Genomic DNA, 20957 nt, shown 5'->3' with positions numbered 1-20957 from the left:
GTTGTGAATAAACTTTTACTGTGAGGACAGCACATGAGATACAATTTTCTTCTGAATCCAGATAATAATTCTTTGTATTTTAAATATCTCTTTCATGTATCCCACAATCCATTGATGGGAAAACTTTTAGAGAACAAGAGATAAGCTATAACCAAAATCCATTTATTTATCTCAACATGCCAACAGCATAATTAAACCTGAATATTGAGATTTTAGTTTAGAAAAGACAACTCTACATTAACATCCTTTGTCATATAAACACAGGAACACATGTGCAATAGGTTCACCATCTCTACCATACCCTGTCTTGTCTCTATTTCCATTCTTATTCATATGACATCAGGCTTTTTATTATGTAGAGTGAGTACTTTGTCCCCATTCTATAGGTAAGAAAACAAGAGACACAAGATACTAAATGAACTGACCAAGTTCCTATTTCCTAATTTAACTCTCTGTATATATAAAATGGACTAATTACTGGTCATTGACATCTATCTCATGGTTCTTTTACACACTGAACTCTTCCCCGAATTGGGCAGGCCAAAATAAAGGAGATAGAGAATAAACACCTTAGCAGTTGCAATCATGTTGTGAGCACCACCTAAGATACTGCTTTGCACTATCTGAACTACAAATGCACAAGCCAGCATCAGTGCAGTTTGTAGAATGTGTACTTTAAGTATGACTTGGGCTCACTGTGATAGCCCATTTCTGGGGTGATTATAAACCAACTGGTTACTCACCATGTTTCTAAAGGAAGTTATGGCACAAATTCAAGAGGGGAAAAGATATATTTAACATTCGTGATGGGGAATAAATGGTTCAAACAGGGTTTTTGAGTACCCAGAGGTTTTAGGGTGAAAAAGAAAAACAGTAATAGAACTGGGATGGTTTGGTTGCAGAGGTTTAAATTATGTGCAGGGTTCTCAGTGGTGAACCAGCACACTGTCCTCTAGGTCAGACTGCAAAAAAAGCTGAAAATATCAAAAAACACTAGGTTTAATTAAAAAAAGAGATCAGACTGGGGAAATGCCTAGTATGCCAACCAATACACAAGTGTCTGCACCAATGATCAATCAGTATCTGGGTACCCCAAATGCAGTTTTTAATGAGTGTGTACACGTCCCCCAAATGAAATGTGTTGTGGAGCATCTATTTGCATACTAACAAAATATATTTTGTTATAATTCAAGAGAAAATCAAGATGCAGATAAACTAGCAAGAAAGGGAAAAGATGCCTGACATGGAGATAACACAGGCAAAAAGAACAAAACACTTCTTTAAACCCCTTGAGAAAATAAATCTCTAGAAATTATTGTATAACATAATTTCTTTCTGTATATGCAATTTCTACTTTGAGTTGTCCTTTAAATGTAGGAGAAGAAAACATGCAGCTGTTTGCTTTAGTTAATGACATGGTGAAAGATGACTACATGGCTTGTTTTCTCTGTAACCACATCATATGGTCCAAGGAAGCCACACGGATTCTCATCCATACAAAGAGATTAGCAGGTGATGTTCAAGGTTTCCTTCCATTTTGAAACTGGCTGCTGAAGACACCAAGAAGTGGATGGATCTGGACTGTAAATCCAAGCAGCTTGGTTTTCTAAGGAGACATCCCTGTCCTCTTTAATTTTCTGTGGTGGCAATGAAAAGCCTCCAAAAGAAACAAACAGTAAGAGGATGAGAACCAGGGCACCTTTTTGCAAGCTGCGTCAGGGCTTGGTGCTGCACTGTGCTCCCCATTCTCTTATGCATTTCACATGTGTAGTTCACTTTGTAACAGTGGCTTTGAATACAGTAGAGGAAAAAAGCTGAAAATACTTTTGTGAAAAAGCTGAAAATACTTGGAGAATACTAGGTCCAAATGAAATGAAAGGGAAATGAGACTGGGAAACTGGACATTATGCAAAGCAAAACAGAGCCCTGCATACTAAAGATCACCTTTTATGTGTATCTCTGTACCCCAGATCAAGTTTGTAGGGAAGTAAGTAAATATTTGCATAATAACATTAAAATATATTTTGTTACATTTCAAGGGAAAATAGACATCGAGATTACATAAAAAGCAGTAATTCTCAAGCTAAGGGACTAGAGCGGAGAATGCAGTGATGTCCACTTCATCACTGTCATCACCTGCCAAAGGCTTGCATTCATCAGAAGTTCTCAGCGTTGCTAGGATTGGGAGATTGGCATTATGACTCACTGACCTCAGGACACAGCAGGGTTGCTGGCTGGAGTCTGTGAGACACCTTGGTGATCCATTAGCAGTGTCAGGTTCCCCACTGTCTCCAGTGACCACATCACACATTGGTCGTCTTCTCAATTTAATCTCAAGGTTCCACTTTTAGGGAGTCACATTGACCTTTTATACTCATGTACTTTCTGAACCACATTTAATTGCTTAACAGCTTGTCTCAACTCTCCCTAAATCTGGTTTTTCTCTTGTGTGTACTTACGTCTTTAAAAACATGCTTAGAAAAATACTATCAAAGAAGGATGTTTTTCCACCAGCTACAACTGATAAACAATTTTTATTTTTAGCCATTTAGAAAGTTACTTATGTGCAGTATACAAGTGGCAATTCTTCCATGAAACAAAAATTACTGTGGGCATTTTAAATTTGACATATAATTAATAAAAGTACAAATTGAAACCTCAGGTGTTTTGATTGACTTGAAGTTACCAAAGGCTGATCTTTCGTAAATAAAAACAAAATAAGTTTTATTTCCTACTCCCTTGCATTATACATGCAAATAACCATGGGCATTAAATAAATGAGGATCACCCCAATAGATAGGTACAGTGCTTGGGCACAGGGTGGGGTGTTGCTTTGAGGTTATAGAGCAGAGTAACTAAGGACAGATGGTGCTGGCAGCTTTCTCATCCTGATTCGCTGCTCCTGCAATTATGGATATAAATATGAATGCAGTTCTTACCTGTCTTAACACTCAGTTCTCTCTCTGTAAAATGAGTGACTTTGAACTAAATTTTTCAAAATCTTTTTCATCTCCTGCATTAGTTTTTCTTCATTCCTAATAGTAGAGTTGTACTAATTTGTTCTATCTCCCTAAGAGCCTGTTAAAAGCATTTGAGATCAAACATACATGCCACTTCCCCCTAACAAAAGATCCCAGTCCTATAATATAGGATATGTTCTCCTGTAAAATACTCCCCTCGCCCCTGCCTCACTGGCCATTTCAAATTGCTCCCTTCATGAAACTTTCCTAACTAAACACCACTTCTCCTTTGCTTCAAGTATACCATGCAACTCTTAGATAGATAGATAGACAATAGATTAATAGATAGAAAAAATATATATGTTAGTATTCTTCATGTATATTTCTTATTCTCTTTGTTATAATGCATTTGTCTTCAGGATTTGACATTTCTCATCTGTGGCTCCTACTACTTGTATAGAATAATATAGTATCTTTTATATATGGAACAATGTTTTTAAATGAGCAAGTACGTTTTACCCACATAAATTCTGGAATGGGACAGAGTCAGCTGCACTATGGTGTAAAAGATAATAAAGCAAGAGCTCTAGCACTAACCTTAAGTAATTAGAATAATGAAGGAAAAGTTGAATTTTAAAAGTAGAAATATTTCCACACCCTGCTGAAGGTTGATATGATTTAATATGATGTGATGTATAATGTGAATATTGTAAGTGTGTGAGTGTGTGTGTGTGCGCGCGTGTGTGTGACTGTGTGTGACTGTGTGTAGACCGGGGCCATGATTGGAGTTTCAAATGAATCCTCTGCTCCCTCAAATGCCTTTTTCTGACTCATTTCTTTATGGCTCAGAACATGAGTCAAACAAAATCTGAAGCATTTCGTTTAGTTTCCCCTTGTCAATGTTGAAAATGGTAACAAAAACATAAAAATCCTCTCCTTTGAGGACATATAAAAACAAAGGCAAATGCAATTTGTTCTCATTAGTGTATCTTTGTTCATGAAACTTGTAATATTTGCTTTTCAAAAAGAAAACAGAAATTTTTCAGTTCAGCTTACAGTTTCCTATGGAGCATTTTTAGCAGTATTATATAAGGGCAAAAAGTGGGTTTATGCTTATTCCAGGCATTTTGTAAATATGTTTTATTTACTTAACTAGGTTGCACACTTGGTTTATGGACCCTTTAGGTTTTGATCCCCTTCCTAATTATCAAAATCCTTAATACTATATGTATAATTGACATTGATTAATAATAGAACTCTTTAATAAAGTTGTTCCTTCCTTTTAGACCTTCTCATTATTTTCAACTAAAGAAAGTGGCTTCTTAGCTTTGAGAAATAGGTCTATTTCTTAGCTTTGAGAAATAGGTCTAGTAGATCCTATAAAAAGGGCAAAGATTGGGCAGAATGTGGGGGAGGAAAGGATTGCACAGGTTTTCCAAGAAGAAAGTCACCACTTCAAAGGGGATTTGTGAGTTGGATCAGATACAGAATTGGGTAAGATGGTTAGATTTTATTGACAAAATATTTTGATCACTCTTGCAAATACAGAAAACCAATAGCACAGTAAGCACAGAAGCCAAATTTCCATTCTTCAAGGTGGTTAAAAGGAATTACGTGGATGTTTAGAGTACAATGACAATGCATTTATTAAGCTTTTAAGGGGAAGTTTGTCAGTGATCCAGGAAGATACATTGATAGGGATGTCTCATTATCAAGGAGGCCCCTATGCCCCAGATAAAAGAAGTCTATTTATTTGGAAAGATCAAAAGGCGCCAAGAAACTCCGGAGACCAGGAGATAGATGGAAAGAATGGGGACAGTCAGGGTAAAATGAGTGTGGGAAGAGGTGCTCCAAGGAGAGGCTGCAAGAGGGGATTCAGAGGGCAGAGGCTGCTTTAAAGGCAGGTGTGCTTAGCTCTACTTTGAAACTGGAAGTCATGAGTGAAATGAGTGATGCCAGGTTAGTTATTAAGGTGAGGACATCTATAGAAGATGGCACTCATGATACATGACCTGTGTCTTTCTCTGTACTCAGATCCCAGCAGCAGTGGATGTGACACTGGGTTAAGAAAGCTTAAAATGCTTATCAAGGGAAGTGGGTTTATAAAGAAGAAAACTTTTGTGTAGATTTTGAACTACAACAAGGACTAATAGTTGAACAAAAAGGATTCTTCGGTTCCACATTTCAACCTGACCACCAAATATGGGCAGGAGGAGCCCCAGTAACAGCTCTCAAGTGCCACAGCCTGACTTAGGTGTAGTAATCTCTAACCAAGTAAAGTACTAATGATTTGGGGATTTTTTTTTAATTCATGAAGGCAGATGGAATTTCACTGTTAAAATAATGTCTCTTTGGGTTGGAAGGAAGCTGTAGGATGAGAGCCAGGATGTTGGAATTCTCACTTCTCATCTATGGGTGGCTTGTTATATATGTGGCCACTGTTTTGATTTGCTCTTAGTTGTTACAGCCATCACAAGTTATTCAATTTTGTAGTCCAAAATATATAGCTAACTGGATTTTCTGTTTAATTTTACCCATGAAGAAATTTTTAATAAGGAAGGAATGAATGGAGAAAGGAAAAGAGAGTAGTTCATTAACAAGGTTAGTGCACTTGCACCTCAACAAGTTCAAAATCAGAAGAGGGGAGGGGAGGTCACTTTGCCATGGTTAGTCAGCAATCTCAAATTTAAGACAGGTCTGTAACCTAGAAATCAATCAATATATTGTGCCTACATCATTTCTCAGTAAGAAAATGTCCTTCTTTATAGGGTAATGGGGTGTGGATATGATCCAAAGATGTTATAATTATGTATGAATACTACATTGAAACCCAATATTTTGTCAAATTAATACATAGTATGAAAATTATATTTTAAAAAACTATTAAAATGAATAACCTTGGTTCAACCTAGTGCTAAATGCCCATGCCAGCAGTCTGGCAGGCTGAGTCAGAAGGATTGCAATTTCTAGCCCAGCCTGGGCAATTTAAGGTATTAGCAAGACCCTGTCTCAAAAAATTAAAATGGCCTGGGTATTTTCTTCACACATCTCAGTGTGAAGACTCTAGGGTCAGTACCCAGTGATGCAAAGGTAATACTAATAGCTGGGTGTGGTGGGCACACCTATAATCCCAGCACTGGGGAGGCTGAGGCAGGAGGATTGCTGTAAGTTTGAGGCTAGTCTAGGCTACGTAGTGAATTTAAGGCCAGGCTGAACTACATAGTGAGATCCTGTCTCACAATATAAAACAATAATGATGATGATGATGATGATGATGATGATGATGAGTTCAAGGCCAGGCTGAACTATGTAGTGAGATCCTGTCTCACAATATAAAACGATGATGATGATGATAATGATAAAACAATAATGATGATGATGATGATGACAATGACGATGACAATGTTGATGATGATGATATAAAAAAAAATGCCCTTTTGCTTGGCCTGTCCTGGACCCCTTTGTTACTTTTACTTGTGAGCTCTGCCAAAATGTTCTTTTTCTTCATTCATGCATATTAACTCTACAGAATAATGGTTTTCCTATATGTGTATAATATCCTTTGATCATTTGATTGTATCAAGACCTGTAACTTTAAGTACATCTAAAGGTCATTGCTGAGAGAACCTGAGCCAGTCCCAGCACCCGGAAGGAAGCTCCACCACTGCCATCCCAAGCTCCTAGGGCAGAGAAGGTGAGCTGCATGGGTGCCAGAAGCACCGCCCCTCCCGTGGAAATAAGAAGACACGTAAACAAGTCTCAAAAACAGACTTCTGGATCACCTAGAGCAACCCCAAAGGGAAACGAGGTGGAACAATCTGATACTCAACCACCTGGACTCTCTGAACTGGCAACAAAAGAGGATCTGGGGAAAATGAAATCAGAAATAATTACTCAGATAACAGCAAAGATTGTGCTCATGGTGCAAGACATGATTAATAAATCTAGAGAGGACACAGATAAAAAAAAATAGAGGATCTGAGGAACATGATGGAATCCCAACATAGGAAACAAATGGAATCCATAAAACAGATGCAAGCAGATTTCCAGGGGATTAAAAACTCCATCGAAACTCTGTGCAGCAGAATGAACCAATGTGAGGACAGAATTTCACATATAGAAGATAAGATTGCAATTAGTGACCAGGAAAAGAAAAATTGCTTTAAAATTGTAAGGAAACACGAGAAATCAATCCAGCAGCTGCTATGCAATGCAAAGAAGAATAACATAAGACTGATTGGAGTCAATGAAGAAAGAGGAGAGAGTGCAGATGATGAAAAAAAACTGTTCACAGAGGTGATGGCAGAAAACTTCCCAAGGAGGGGAAAAGAACTTGACATGCAGTTAAGTGAGGCATATAGGACTCCAGCTAGCCTTGATCAAAAAAAATCTACACATAGGCATATAATAGGATTCCAAAAACCCAACAGAAGAACAAAATTCTACAAGCAGTTAGAGAAAAGAAACAAATCATCACACACAAAGGAAAGCCCATCAGAATCACAGCAGACTTCTCAATGCAAACCCTCAAGGCAAGAAGAGCTTGGAGTGATGTATTTCAAGCCCTAAAGGAAAACAGCCTCCAACCCAGATTGATGTACCCTGCAAAACTATCTTTCAAAATTGATGGGAGAAATAAGATACTTTCATGATAAAGAGCACCTCAGGAACTTCATGAATACCAAACTGGCACTCCAAAAAATTTTAGACAATACCCTAGGAAAAGACAATGAGGATCACAACTCCAGGAAACCCAGCAGAATGAATCCATTGGGCGTGACAAATTAAACGCAAAGGGGGAGAATCCAACAAAAAGAATAAGTCATGACAAGGCTTTTAAAACTTTTAACTTCATCTCCCTAATGAGTGTATAATTCAATCTTGTTATTGTACTGATTAGTATTTTTCTGATTCTAGAGTTGCACACCTTTCCTTGTGCTATACTGGCTATCTTCTTCTGTCTGCTTTTTAATTGGATTGTCTATTAATGAACTCTAAGAATTCTTTATATATTCTGGTTATAGGTTGTATGCATTGTAAATATGGTCTGTTTAAGGACTATGATGTCATTTAAAGTTCTAAATTTTGATGGAATCTCATTTATCAATTTTTTTCTTTTATACATCATGTCTTTTGTATCCTAGGTAGTTCTTGCCCACCCTGAATTCATAAACATTTTCCCTTATAATTTCTTCTTAAAGTTTTATACTTTTTAAGGCTTTCATATTTAGGTTCATAGACCCCTTCAAGTTATTTTCATGTATGGAAATAAAGGGATGAGGTTAATTTTTCATATATGGATACCAGGTGTTCTAGTGCCATTTGCTGAAAACACTATCTCTTCCTTGGCTCTTGAATTGAATTTATATTCTATAAAATGCTAATGTTAAATAATCTTTCAAAACTCAGTGGACCATATATGTGTGGTTCTATTTCTAGATTCTCTGTTTTATTCAAATGATCTATATGTCTTTCCGTACACCAGCACTGCCTTGATTACTATAGCTTTAGAAGAAGTCTTAAAATTAGGTACTTAATGTCTTCCAACACAGTTGGGGTTTTTTTTGTTTTTGTTTTGTTTTTTTAACTTTTCTAGGTCCTTTGTACTCCTACATAACTTTTAAATTTCAATATCCAATTCATTTATAGCAAGTATACACAGACCTGAATTTTTATATATACCTTGTGTTTTCTAATCCTGCTAAATTCAAATACAAGTTCTAGGGGCTCCTAGAGATTTCTTACTGTTTTCTCTGTAGATGATCATTTCATCTACATATAAAGATTTTGCTTCTACCTTGCAAATCCTATCCTAATTGTGTCATTTTATTGCCAGACTATTTTGGTGGGGCCTAGGTTTCAAAGTTTAATGGACAGATAAAGAGTAGGATATCTGCCCTTGTTCCCCACCTTAAGGAGAAAGCATTGTATCTTCTCCATTCATATAAGGCGTTCTCACTGGAAGTATGGAGTACATGTCTTTAATCTGTTGAGAAAGTTCTGTTCTACTTCTACTCTCCTGATAGCTTTTACCATGAACAGCTGTAGAATTTAGTCCAGTACTTTTTCTCCAACTAGTGATAGGATCATATGGCTTTCTCCTTTCCTCTGTTAAAATGATTACTTTTGGGGGTGGATCTTCCAATGCTGAACCAACACTGCCATCCCTATAACAAAACCACTTTCTACATCCTGCCAGATCTGACTTCTAAGAGTTTGTTTTGTTAAACAAATTTCTATCTATGTTCATCCTTTTTTCTTCTATTATCTTTATCCAGTTTTAGGATTAGCTCAATGTTGAGTTCCTAAAATGAGGGGAGAAGTGTTCCTTCTTTTTTCTGCTTTGTTTGATATAATTTATCAGTTAAAATGTATATAAGCCTGCTGTTGCCATATAGGTAGGTTTTCATGCTAGGAATATGCTTTCTTTAATAGGTGCTATTCAAATTTTATATTTCCTCTAGAGTTAATTTCATTAATTTGTCTTCCAAGGTACTTCTTAGAAGTTGTCAAATTTATTTCAAAAAAGATTTTTGTAATATGCTTTCTATATCCTTTTAAATTCTGTAAAATCTGTGGTAATGTCTCCTAGATCTTGATATCGTAATTTTAAAAATGTATAATTGATATTGTATAACAGGAAGAAAAGGTCTAAAGGAGCAGGGGAAGTGGGAAGGGTAGGGGAAAGAAAAAAGGGAAAAGAAAAAATATGAGAAAAGGAGAAAAATGGAAACAAAGTCTTTGCAAATAGGGAAGGGTGGAGGGGGTGAAGGGAGGGCAGTGGAAGGGGAAAAAAAATAAGAACCAAGATACTCATGTAATGGTACAAGATCCCAGTGATGAATGTAACTGTATTTTATACCTAAAATGTACCGATAAACTTAATGGGGAAAAAAATAAAAAATAAAAAAATAAAGGTCATTGCTTCTCTAACATGTATTTCCACCCTGCCCTCTCTGACCGTTCTTCATTTGCACCAAGATTCCAGGAAAGTAATCTGCCTACAGTGTAGAAACTCCATCTGGTTTATGACTTATTCTTATGGCCCAGAAGAGTATCTAGTTAGAACTGTTACTGAGTACATCTTTGTGAGTGAATGTCTTAAGAACCTTGTGTATGTTAACATGAACATCAAATAAACAACCTGATTTCTGCCCGCCCTGGCCTCCTGTCTGTTTCCCTTGTCAACAGACATCATGATCACTGGATCCAAAGGCTGGTGGCTCGCTCTCCCTTCTCCCCATCTCCTCTACCAGGATTTTAGTCTGATCCTAGTCCAGGCCATCTTATCATCTCTCTTAGAATGCTGCAGTGACTTCCTAATGAATCACTTTGTTTATTCATTATACATAAAGCAAGCAGAACAATCCTTTTTATTAGTACATGTTTGCAGTGCATAATGTTTACATTCCTTGTGGGGAGTTGGCACGTGTTCATGACACATCTCACTTTTAGTTTTCTTCTTCCATTCCCCTCTCTTCCCCCTCCCTCCATCTCTTGCTCTCCTTCCCACTACAGTTAAGACCTATCTCCCTACTTCCTACTATCTATCTTTTGTTTTGCTCTTCATATATATTGTGGATTTATCATATAGGCGAAACCATGCAGTATTTAAGATGTGTGTGTTATTTATTTCTCTTGATATTATGGTCTCAAGGTACATGTTTTCCTACAAATGACTCAAGTTTATCCTTTATAGCAGAGTAGTGGTCCATTGATGTAAATACCATGTTTTCTTTATCCATTCATCTGTTGATGCACATATAGGCTGCTTCCAAGATTTAGTTATTATGAATTGTGCTGCTATAAACATGAGTATTCATGTATCACTGTAATATGATGTCTTTAACTCTTTGGGGAAGACACCTAGAAGAGGAATAGCTGGGTCAAATGGAATTTCTACTTTTAGTGTTTTAAGGAATCTCCATATCCTCCAATGGCTCATACTTAGAATAAAAGCCACATTCCTGTCCATGCCTTACTCCCCTTTCTCCAGCCTACAAACCAGTCTTCCCTTCACTTACCTCTAGTCATGCTATCCTTCTAATTCCTATGCTAGGCCTTTGTACGTGCTTTTTCTTCTGCCTGGAATACTACTACTGTATTCTGCATTACCTTCCAATGGATCTCACAGGACATATTGAGGTTCAGCTTAAATGGTATTTTGAGGGAGGCTGTTTCTTTGTGGGGGGGGGCTATTTCTAATAATCAGTGCTAAATTTGCACCATACCCTCCCCTCCCACCAAGCACGCTAGCACAGCATCCTTTTTGTTTTCTTTATTACAATCACTGCTATATAACATCATCTTATTAAATTACTGAGTGTCTGTCTTCCTCTCACTAAAAGTTAAGCTTCTTGAGAATGGCAACATTGCCTATCTAGTCCTCAGCTATATTATGAACCAATAGAGTGATTCCTGCAAGAGTAAGCACTGAGCAAATATTTGGTGAATAAAAGACTCCCCAGAACAAATTCCTATACCAGATTTACTATGCAAACTGTAGAAGATTTTCCCTGAGATAAAAGCCAAAATCTTCCTAATAGGTCAGATGGCAAGCAGTACAATTAGATTATCAGGAAAGAAGGATTAGCTTAAATCTGGGCCTGGTAAACCTCAAACTGCACAAGTGAAATCCTTAGTTACTATCTCCCAGGAAGAAATAGGAAAAACGGATGCTGTGCTGGAACAGGAAGTGGGGATGCAGGAAGTTCAGGGCATGGCTAGGAGAATAAGACAGACCAAAAACATAGACAATATGGATGAGGAAGCACAGAGGACAGAATCAGAGATGGTATGTGAAAAGAATCTAAAATCATAACTTGCTAAAGGAGATTTCCCTTCTATCTAACAATATGATTGAGATGTCATTTTAAAGAACTCAAAACAAGATTAAAGGAACTCTGCTCATCACAGTCATATAATTCTGTAGTGTCCAAAAGTATTTTTCCTTAAATATAGGAATTTTCCATATTGGTGGAAACCAAAAACAGGGAATAGTCACTGAATTTCGTTCCATAATAAAACCAAATCACCTTTGTCTTAGATTCATTATTTTCAAAGCCATGTGTAGTTCAAAGCCAGTGCCCTAGAAAGGATTATTTACCTGATGTCCTGAAATCCATAACTTCAGTTTTCTGAATTCCATTTCAGTTTCTAGATGGGGTCAAAGCAACACATGCATTTTGATTTCCCTTTTACCTGCAATCAGATGTAAGCTTTCCCTTCTCTAAACTTTTGAAGTACTTCTTAGATGTCTCTTTAAGGCACTTGTAGTCTCAAATTGTAATATTTTCTATAATATTCCTAGCCCCTTTCCCTGATTAGATATGAAGTCTGGAAAGAAGAGGGAGGGATGTTTAAATAGCAGTTCGGCTGATTACTAGGTGTATTACCTGGAGATTCACTTCTGTAAGTCTACATTCTTCTCATCTTTAAAGTTCAAATCACGGTAGAAAAACTAATAACTATCTCATAAGACTGTGGAAAGTTTTAAAGGAGATACCATATGTGCAGTGCATGATGCAAAGTATAATAAGTCGTCAGTACTGTTATGGTGACAACTTTTATGGATATCCAAAATGTCAATCCCATGAGAACCAAAGAGTGGTCCATCCTATGTGACTATATAAGATATTGATGATAGTATAAAATGTTGACTGTCATGGAGCCAATGAAGAAATGTAGAACCAAAAGTTTAGCTGTGATTTCAGGCCTACATCCTTAATTAAGAAAAAAGTTAACAGTGGAAAATCACTTCTGAGTCATAAATAGGAAATTAGATTTCCTAATGGGTAATTTAAAATACTTTGGGAGCATAAATACACCTGGAGCACTCAAGCTAGAAGTTGGTGACTCAGAACAAGGGCACAGAATCCTGAAATAAGCAACAGCAAATGGCCACTTAAGCTCTTAAAGAGCAAATTGCAGAAAATAAATTAATTCATTTAAATATTCATGAACCTCCTGAGTGGGAATATGCTGAAATGGTACTGAATGATTTCTTTTGTTCTGTGTGTTCAGAAGTATTAGTAATGCCTCACTTTTTTTTGCCTTATGCCTTTGAGAAGAAAAAAAATCCCAGAATCTTTTGCCTTTGTAATTTTTTTTGAAGTACCTTAGTTTGGACCACAGGAAATTCTAGTCAAAATACACACATTGGTCTCATTGATTTGGTAAAGTGGATAGTAAGTTGATCATGCTTGAATCTCTGAGGGAATGGAAAGTGCTTCCGATTATATTGTTAGAAGAGAGCTTTGCAGAAGATGATATAATTTTGCAGAAACTTCTCACAAGTTAGAAACTTGCTTTTTTCCCTAAAATATGTGCTAAGATTTAACCACCTCCTCCGATACTGTATGACACAGCTATGTGAATTGTAAGAGTCCATATATTTGATTGTAGACTATAGGGTGTATTTGGAATATTTATCAGAGGCAGAGGAGCAAAGGCCCCCAGTGCCCAGCAGCTGAGCCTTTCAGGCTGCCATTCCACCACTCCCAGAGCAGAGGAGCAGAGCCCCGCCCAGTGCTGAGGAGGTGAGCCTTTTGGCCCGCTGTACCAATGCGCCCTGCACAGAGGAGCAGAAGCCCCCAGCACCAAAGAGCTGAGCCTTTCAAGATGTCATACCACTGCCCTCAGTGCAGAGGAGCAGAGCCCCAGCCAGCACCAAGGAGGTGAGCCACTCGAGTGTCAGCAGCACAACCTCCCCCCCACTGAAATGAGAAGATGCATAAACAAGTCTCAAAACCAGACTTCCAGATCACCTAAAGCAACCCCAAAGAGAAACAAGATGGAACAATCTGATACTCATCAACCTGGACTCCCTGAACTACCAATAAAAGAGGATCTGGAAAAAATGAAATCAGAAAATAATTTCTCAGATAATAGCAGAGACTGGGCCCATAGGGCAAGACATGATTAATAAATCAAGAGAGGACACAGATTAAAAAAAATTGAGCTGAGGAACATGAGGAAATCCCAACATAGGAAACAAATGGAATCCATAAAACAGATACAGATTTCCAGGAGAGTAAAAACTCCATTGAAAGTTTACGCAGTACAATGAGCCAATGTGAGGACAGAATTTCAGATATAGAAGATAAGATTGCAGTTAGTGACCAGGAAAAGAAAAATTGCATTAAATTAGTAAGGGACCATGAGAAATCAATCCAGCAGCTGCTATACAATGCAAAGAAGAATAACATAAGACTGATTGGAGTCAAAGAAGAAACAGGAGAGAGTGCAGATGACATTAAAAAAAATACTGTTCACAGAAGTGATGGCAGAAAATTTCCCAAGCAGAGGAACAGATATGACATACAGATAAGTGAGGCATATAGGACTCCAACTAGCCTTGATCAAAAAAACTCTACACATAGGCATATAATAGTTAGGATTCCAGAAACCCAACAGAAGAACAAAATTCTACAAGCAGTGAGAGAAAAACAAATCACATACAAAAGAAAGCCCATCAGAATCACTGCAGACTTCTCAATACAAACACTCAAGGCAAGAAGAGCTTGGAGTGATATATTTCAAGCCCTAAAGGAAAACAGCCTCCAACCCAAATTGATGTACCCTGCAAAATTATCTTTCAAAATTGATGGAGAAATAAGATACTTTCATGACAAAGAGCACCTTAGGAACTTCATGAATACCAAACTAGTACTCCAAAAAGTTTAGACAATATCCTAGGAAAAGACAACAAAGATGACAACTCCAGGAAGCCCAGTGGAATGAATTCCTTGGGCACAACAAGAAATTAAATGCAAAGGGGGAGAATCCAACAAAAAGAAAAAGTCATGACAATGGTAAGTCAATACGTATCAGTTATAAGCATCAATGTTAAAGGGCTCAATTCACCAGTCAAAAGAAATAGACTGTTTGATCCCCAGTACAAAAAAAAAACAAAAAACAGATTGGCAGACGGGTCAAGAACCAAGACCCAACAACATGCTGCATACAAGAAACACACTTAATTAAAAAAGAAACTCATAGACTGAAAGCTAAAGGGTGGTAAACAATACTCCATGCAACAGGAACCCGAAAAAAAGCAGGAGTAGCTATCCTCTTTACATATCAAGTGGATTTCAAACCAACACTGATTAAGAGAGACAAAGAAAGACACTACGTCCTTGTAAAGGGAACAATCCAAGAGGAAGAGATAACAATCATAAATATATATGCACTGAACACTCTGTGCCCAACTATATAAAACAACGGATTTGAAAAATTAAATAAGCACTAATACAATAGTAGTGGGGGACCTCAACACGCCACTGTCACAAATAATAAGCAACAAAATACTAGAAATCAAACTCTTGAACAAATGAACTTAACAGATGTTTACAGAGTGTTCCACCCCACAAAATCAGAATACACTTTCTTTTCAGCTGCACATGCATCATAGACCACATACTCAATCACAGAACATGTTTAAGTGCAAAGGAATTGAAGATATCCCCTATACATTATCAGACAATAGTGCAATGAAATTGGAGATCAATAGCAAAAGAAATCTCAAGAATTCCATAAACACATGAAAATTGATCAACACACTTCTGAATAACCAATGGATCACAGAGGAAATTAAAGAAATCAGACAGTTCCTACAATTAAATGACAATACAACATATTGGAATCTATGGGACACAATGAAAGCAGACTTAAGAGGGAAATTCATAGCGCTGAATACTCATATTAGGAAAACAGAGTGAACTCAATGAAACAACCTGATGCTGAACCTCAAGGTTCTAGATAAAGAAGAACAGGACAACCCCAGAGCTCATGCAAGGGAGGAAATTATAAAGATCAGAAGAGAAATCAATGCAATGGAGACTAAGAGAACAATACAAAAAAATCAAAGAAGCCAAGAGTTGGTTCTTCAAAAGAATCAACAAAATTGACAAACCCTTAGCCAACCTTATCAGAAAAAGGAAAAAATAGGCCCAAATCCATGCAATTAGGAATGAAAAAGGTGAAATTACAACAGACCCAGCAGAAATCCAGAGGATCATCAATACCTACTTCAAGAACCTATACACCAATAAGATCGACAACACAGAAGAAATGGACAGATTCTTAGATACATATGAATTACCAAAGTTGAACGAAGAAGACCTAAAAACTCTGAACAACCCAATATCAACCAATGAAATTGAAAATGTAATTAAAAACTTATCAACTAAGAAAAACCCAGGTGCTGATGGCTTCACAGCCGAATTCTACAGACATTTACAGAGGAACTACTGCCACTACTGTTTAAACTCTTCAATGAAATTGAAAGGGAAGCAATACTCCTAAATTCATCCCTAGAAGCAAACATCACCTTGATCCTGAAAGCAGAGAAAGACTCAACAGAAAAAGAGAACTATAGGCCAATCTCACTAATGAACATAGATGGAAGAATCCTTAATAAGATAATGGCAAATAGAATGCAGAAGATCATATACTCTGACCAAGTGGGATCCATCAGAGGGATGAAGGGATCGTTCAACATACACAAATCAATAAATGTAATACACTATATCAACAGAGCCAAGGAAAAAACCATATGATCATTTCAATAGATGCAGAAAAAGCATTCAACAAAATCCAACATGCATTTATGATAAAAACCCTACAAAAATTCTAATAGATGGTCTCTACCTCAATCTGATAGAAGACATCTATGAAAAACCAACAGCCAATATCATACTAAATGGTCAAAACCTGAAATTCTTCACACTAAAATCAGAAACAAGGATGTCCACTATCACCACTCTTGTTCAATATAGTCTTGGAAACATTAGCCACAGCAATTAGACAAAGAAATAAAAGGAATAAAGATAGGAAATGAAGAAGTCAAATTGTCATTATTTGCAGATGACATGATACTCTATATAGAAGACCCCAAGAACTCCACCAAAAATCTGCTAGACTTAATAATCACATTCAGTAAAGTAGCTGGATACAAGGTCAACACACAAAAATCAATAGCTTTCCTCTACAGGAACAGCAGACTCACTGAGACAGAAATAGGGCAAACAGTTCCTTTCACAATAGCATCCAAGAAACTGGAATACCTAGGAATCAACCGAACAAAAGAAATCAAAGACACTCTGAAAAGACAGATTGAAGCGGATATCAGAAAATAGAAAGACATCCCTTGCTCCTGGGTAAGAAGAATCAACATAGTGAAAATGGCCATACTTCCAAGACTGCAATATAGGTTCAATGCAATCCCAATTGAAATCCCAGCAGCATACTTCATGGACCTTCAGAAAACAATCCAAAAATTCATTTGGAACAAGAAGAGACCAGAATAGCCAAAGCAATTCTAGGCAACAGAGTCATGGCAGGGGGTATCACAATCCCCAACTTGAAACTATACTGCAACTGTGACTGTGATAAAAACAGCATGGTACTGGTAAAGAAACAGACTAGAGGACCAGTGGAACAGATTAGGAGAGGCAGGAACAACCTCAGACACACTCAGCAACCTCATCTTCAACAAAGGTGCCAAACATCCGCACTGGAGGAAAGATAGCCTCTTTAATAAATGGTGCTGGAAAAATTGGGTTTCAACTTGCCAGAGATTAAAACTAGACCTATATCTTTCACCATGCACTAAACTAAAATCAAAATGGATTAAAGATCTAAAGATTAAAACAGAAACGCTGAACCAGCTAGAAGAGAGGTTAGGTAGAACTCTTGAAGACACTGGTGTAGGAAAAGATTTTATAAACAAAACCTCAGTTGACCATGAACTAGCACAAACAATCATCAAGTGGGATCTCTTATTAAAAAGCTTCTTCACAGCAAGAGAAACCACCAGCAGTGTGAAGAGACAACCCACAACAAGGGAAAAAATTTTCACCTGCTATCCCTCAGAAAAAGGTCAACTGTCTAAAATCTGTAAAGAACTTAAAAAGATCAGACCTCCCAAATTTAAAGACCCAATCCAAAAATGGGCATCTGAAATGAATAGACACTTCTCAGACAAGGTAGTAGAAATAGCAAAGAAACATGAAAAAATATTCAGCATCACTGGTCATTCAAGAGATGCAAATGAAAACAACACTGATTCCACTTAACCCCAGAAAGAATGGCTGCTATCATGAAATCAACCAATAACAAATGCTGGTGGGGCTGTGGGGAAAGAGGAAAACTGCTCCACTGCTGGTGGGAGTGTAGACTGGTGCAACCACTGTGGAAATCAGTATGGAGATACCTCAAAGAACTAGGACTGGAAGTCCCATTTGACCTAGCTATTCCCCTGCTGGGGATCTTCCCCAAAGAATTAAAAGAATCATACCAGAGTGATATATGTGCACCCATGTTTATAGCAGCACAATTTGTGATAGCTAAAAGTTGGAAACAACCCAATTGCCCATAAACTGGAGACTGAAAAAAGAAAATGTGTTTTTTTTAATAAAACAGAGTATTACTCGGCCATAAAGAATGAGAAACTAGAGACATTTATAGCTAAATGAATGCACATTGAGGTGATTCTCTTAAGTGAAATAAATAGGACACACATGTGTAAATACCGAATAGTTTCTCTAGTGTGAGAAACTGAAAGTGTAAATAAGGACTAAAAGGTATAATAGATAATGTGAAGTAGGAAGAAAAGGTGCAAAGGGGAGGGGGAAGGGAGGGGTAGGGGAAAGGGATGCAGAGAATGGAATTAATATGAGAAAACGAAAAAATGGAAGCAGTCTTTGTAAACAGGGAGGGAGGGCAGGGGAAGGGGGAAAAAATAAGAACCAAGAGAGATTATGTAAAGGTGCAAATTTCCAATGATGAATGTCATTATATTGTATACCTAAAAGGTACCGATAAAATTAATTTTTAAAACAAGAGTATTTATCAGAATTATTACTCAATTATTTTCCACAGTCATCAGATCTTTTAGAGACCAAGGATTTAGCTCAGCAATTCCAAAAAAAAAAAAAGACTGCTCTTTACCATCATATCTTTTAATTTTCATTATGGGAACAGCTGGCACTAAAATCCTGGTATTTTATGTCCTTCCATACTAAAAGACAAATTTTATGATCATATAATTGAATAAATAAAAGAAACAGGTCCAGGGGAAGGAGGCAGAGATAGCACAAGTAGCAGCACTCTATCAACAAAGGGACTCAAAACTGTCTTTTGTCTGACTTTTCTAAAGAGAGTGGTTTAAGAAAATTACTGTTTTCCTTGCACACCCTAACAATTAGGGCAGCTTTCTTTTACGGCAGCATTTCATTCTGATTCCAGGGTAGTGAGGGGATCCTGGCAGCAGAGCAAGAATTGGAACTGAGGAGACCTGAACTATGGGATGCATAAAGCTTAGAAAAGGTCTTGGCAGCTCTGCCCGAAGACAAAAATAATCAAAAGAATTCCCAAACACCATCAAATGAGAGCAGGCACAGGAACTTGATTTTCTAAGTCTGTTATGATACCCGTGTATTTCTCTGAGTTTCTGTTATTACAGTAATTTCTATTTTGCCTTGAGGCTATGAATAGGATTAAGTCAGATAAGTTTTCTTGTTGTATTTTGAATTTGGAAAAGCACACAGTTGTTCACACGGGCTTTAAATAATTTGTAGCTTATGTATAAATGTATATACCCCTGCAATTACTTATTTTCTTTGATGCCAAAAGCTTGTTATCTGTAAGCTTTTTCTCTACACACCACCCCACCTTGGGAAGCAATGATGTTTCACCATTACCAACAGTCTTTGAAGAGGAGTCTTTTGGAGCAGCTATTTAAAAAGTACATTCCAGGAACTGGGGCCAGCATTTGCAAAAGTATGTTACTATAGGTGAAGAGGTATTTATACCTCTTTATGATGTGTGCAGTGGAGGTGACAGAAAGATGAGAAAAGATGCTAGAACTACAAATGGAATTAAAACCTAAAGGACCTTCAGAACTATAAGAGGAAGTTTGGATTTGTTCTATAGGCAGCGGAGATATTTTTAAACACAAGAGGGAAATGGTCACCATTGTGCTATAACAAAGATGTCTCTGGAATCACTGTGTGGGTTGGATTAGAGAAAGTTAGAATAAATAAATTTATCTTGTTTTTGAACCAGACCATATAGGAAAACTAAAACTTTAATTCAGTTGTCTAGTGAATAACCCCTCAAAGGAAGCGTTTCTCACATCCTAAAAGGATAAGCTCTATTGAGGACTTTTTTCAATGGAGGCTATATTAAATATTTTTTCAATATATACTATTCACCTTTAAAAATCCGGATTCCCCTTCGTGTCTGCTTGTGTCCAAGGATATTCTCTTCTGGATTATGATTTGCAAAATAACTTAGTTCTTCTCAAGAAGCACTAAATTGAGAGAGTGTCTATTCTGTGAGAGCTCTCAAGTTTTCGTTTCTATATTCTGTCCTGTTGTTCAGACCAAACCTGGTGTCCCAAAGGTCTTTTGTTAAAGACAAGCCACTTTGCTTAAGAAGTGATATATAGTCCAAAGCCCATACAAATGAAGCCCTTCAGACATTAGAAATTCATCCCAATTACCTGACACCCTCCTAAGCTTCTGCATTCACACCACTGGATGTTACTGATAGAAGGATTATACTTTCAGGCCGAATCAAATATGGCCTACATGGAATAAATAGGTCAAAATGTCCTTATATAGGTTCTATCACTGGTGCATATTTAAGGGCATGTAACCTATAATACACTGAAAAGCAGAATCTACAAAAACTTCTGGTCTGCAATATTGTTCCATTCATTACTACATTTCTAGTGATTAACTTGCTTTCTTAATAGTTCTGTGAGATGTTTTTCTAATCAATGCATATGAGCTTTCATCAAAACTAGAATTCCTAATTCTAAGCCAAAGCAGTTGGATACCAACCAAATCAGGACCTTTAATAAGGTTTATAAGGAAAAACCATCAATCATGCATTCTCTCTAACTCTGCATACATTATTGAAAATTTCTATCAAAATTTTTATACTAAAAAGCCTTTTAAGAAATCTGAATAGCATACATATTAACTTGTA

General features: G+C 37.0%; 1 protein-coding gene across 1 annotated transcript in view; it reads left to right on the top strand.

The window, feature by feature from the left end:
- Positions 1–20957, top strand: part of Tpk1 (thiamin pyrophosphokinase 1) — a 412808-nt gene that overhangs the window by 304971 nt on the left and 86880 nt on the right. The window lies entirely within an intron of this gene.

Source organism: Heterocephalus glaber, unplaced genomic scaffold (genome assembly GCF_053883595.1).
Source record: "Heterocephalus glaber isolate CG9 unplaced genomic scaffold, H.glaber_assembly_v1.0 deba00000818, whole genome shotgun sequence".
NCBI lineage: Eukaryota > Metazoa > Chordata > Mammalia > Rodentia > Bathyergidae > Heterocephalus > Heterocephalus glaber.
The sequence above is the reverse complement of the archived record's forward strand: the minus strand, read 5'-3'. Positions and strand labels throughout refer to the sequence as shown.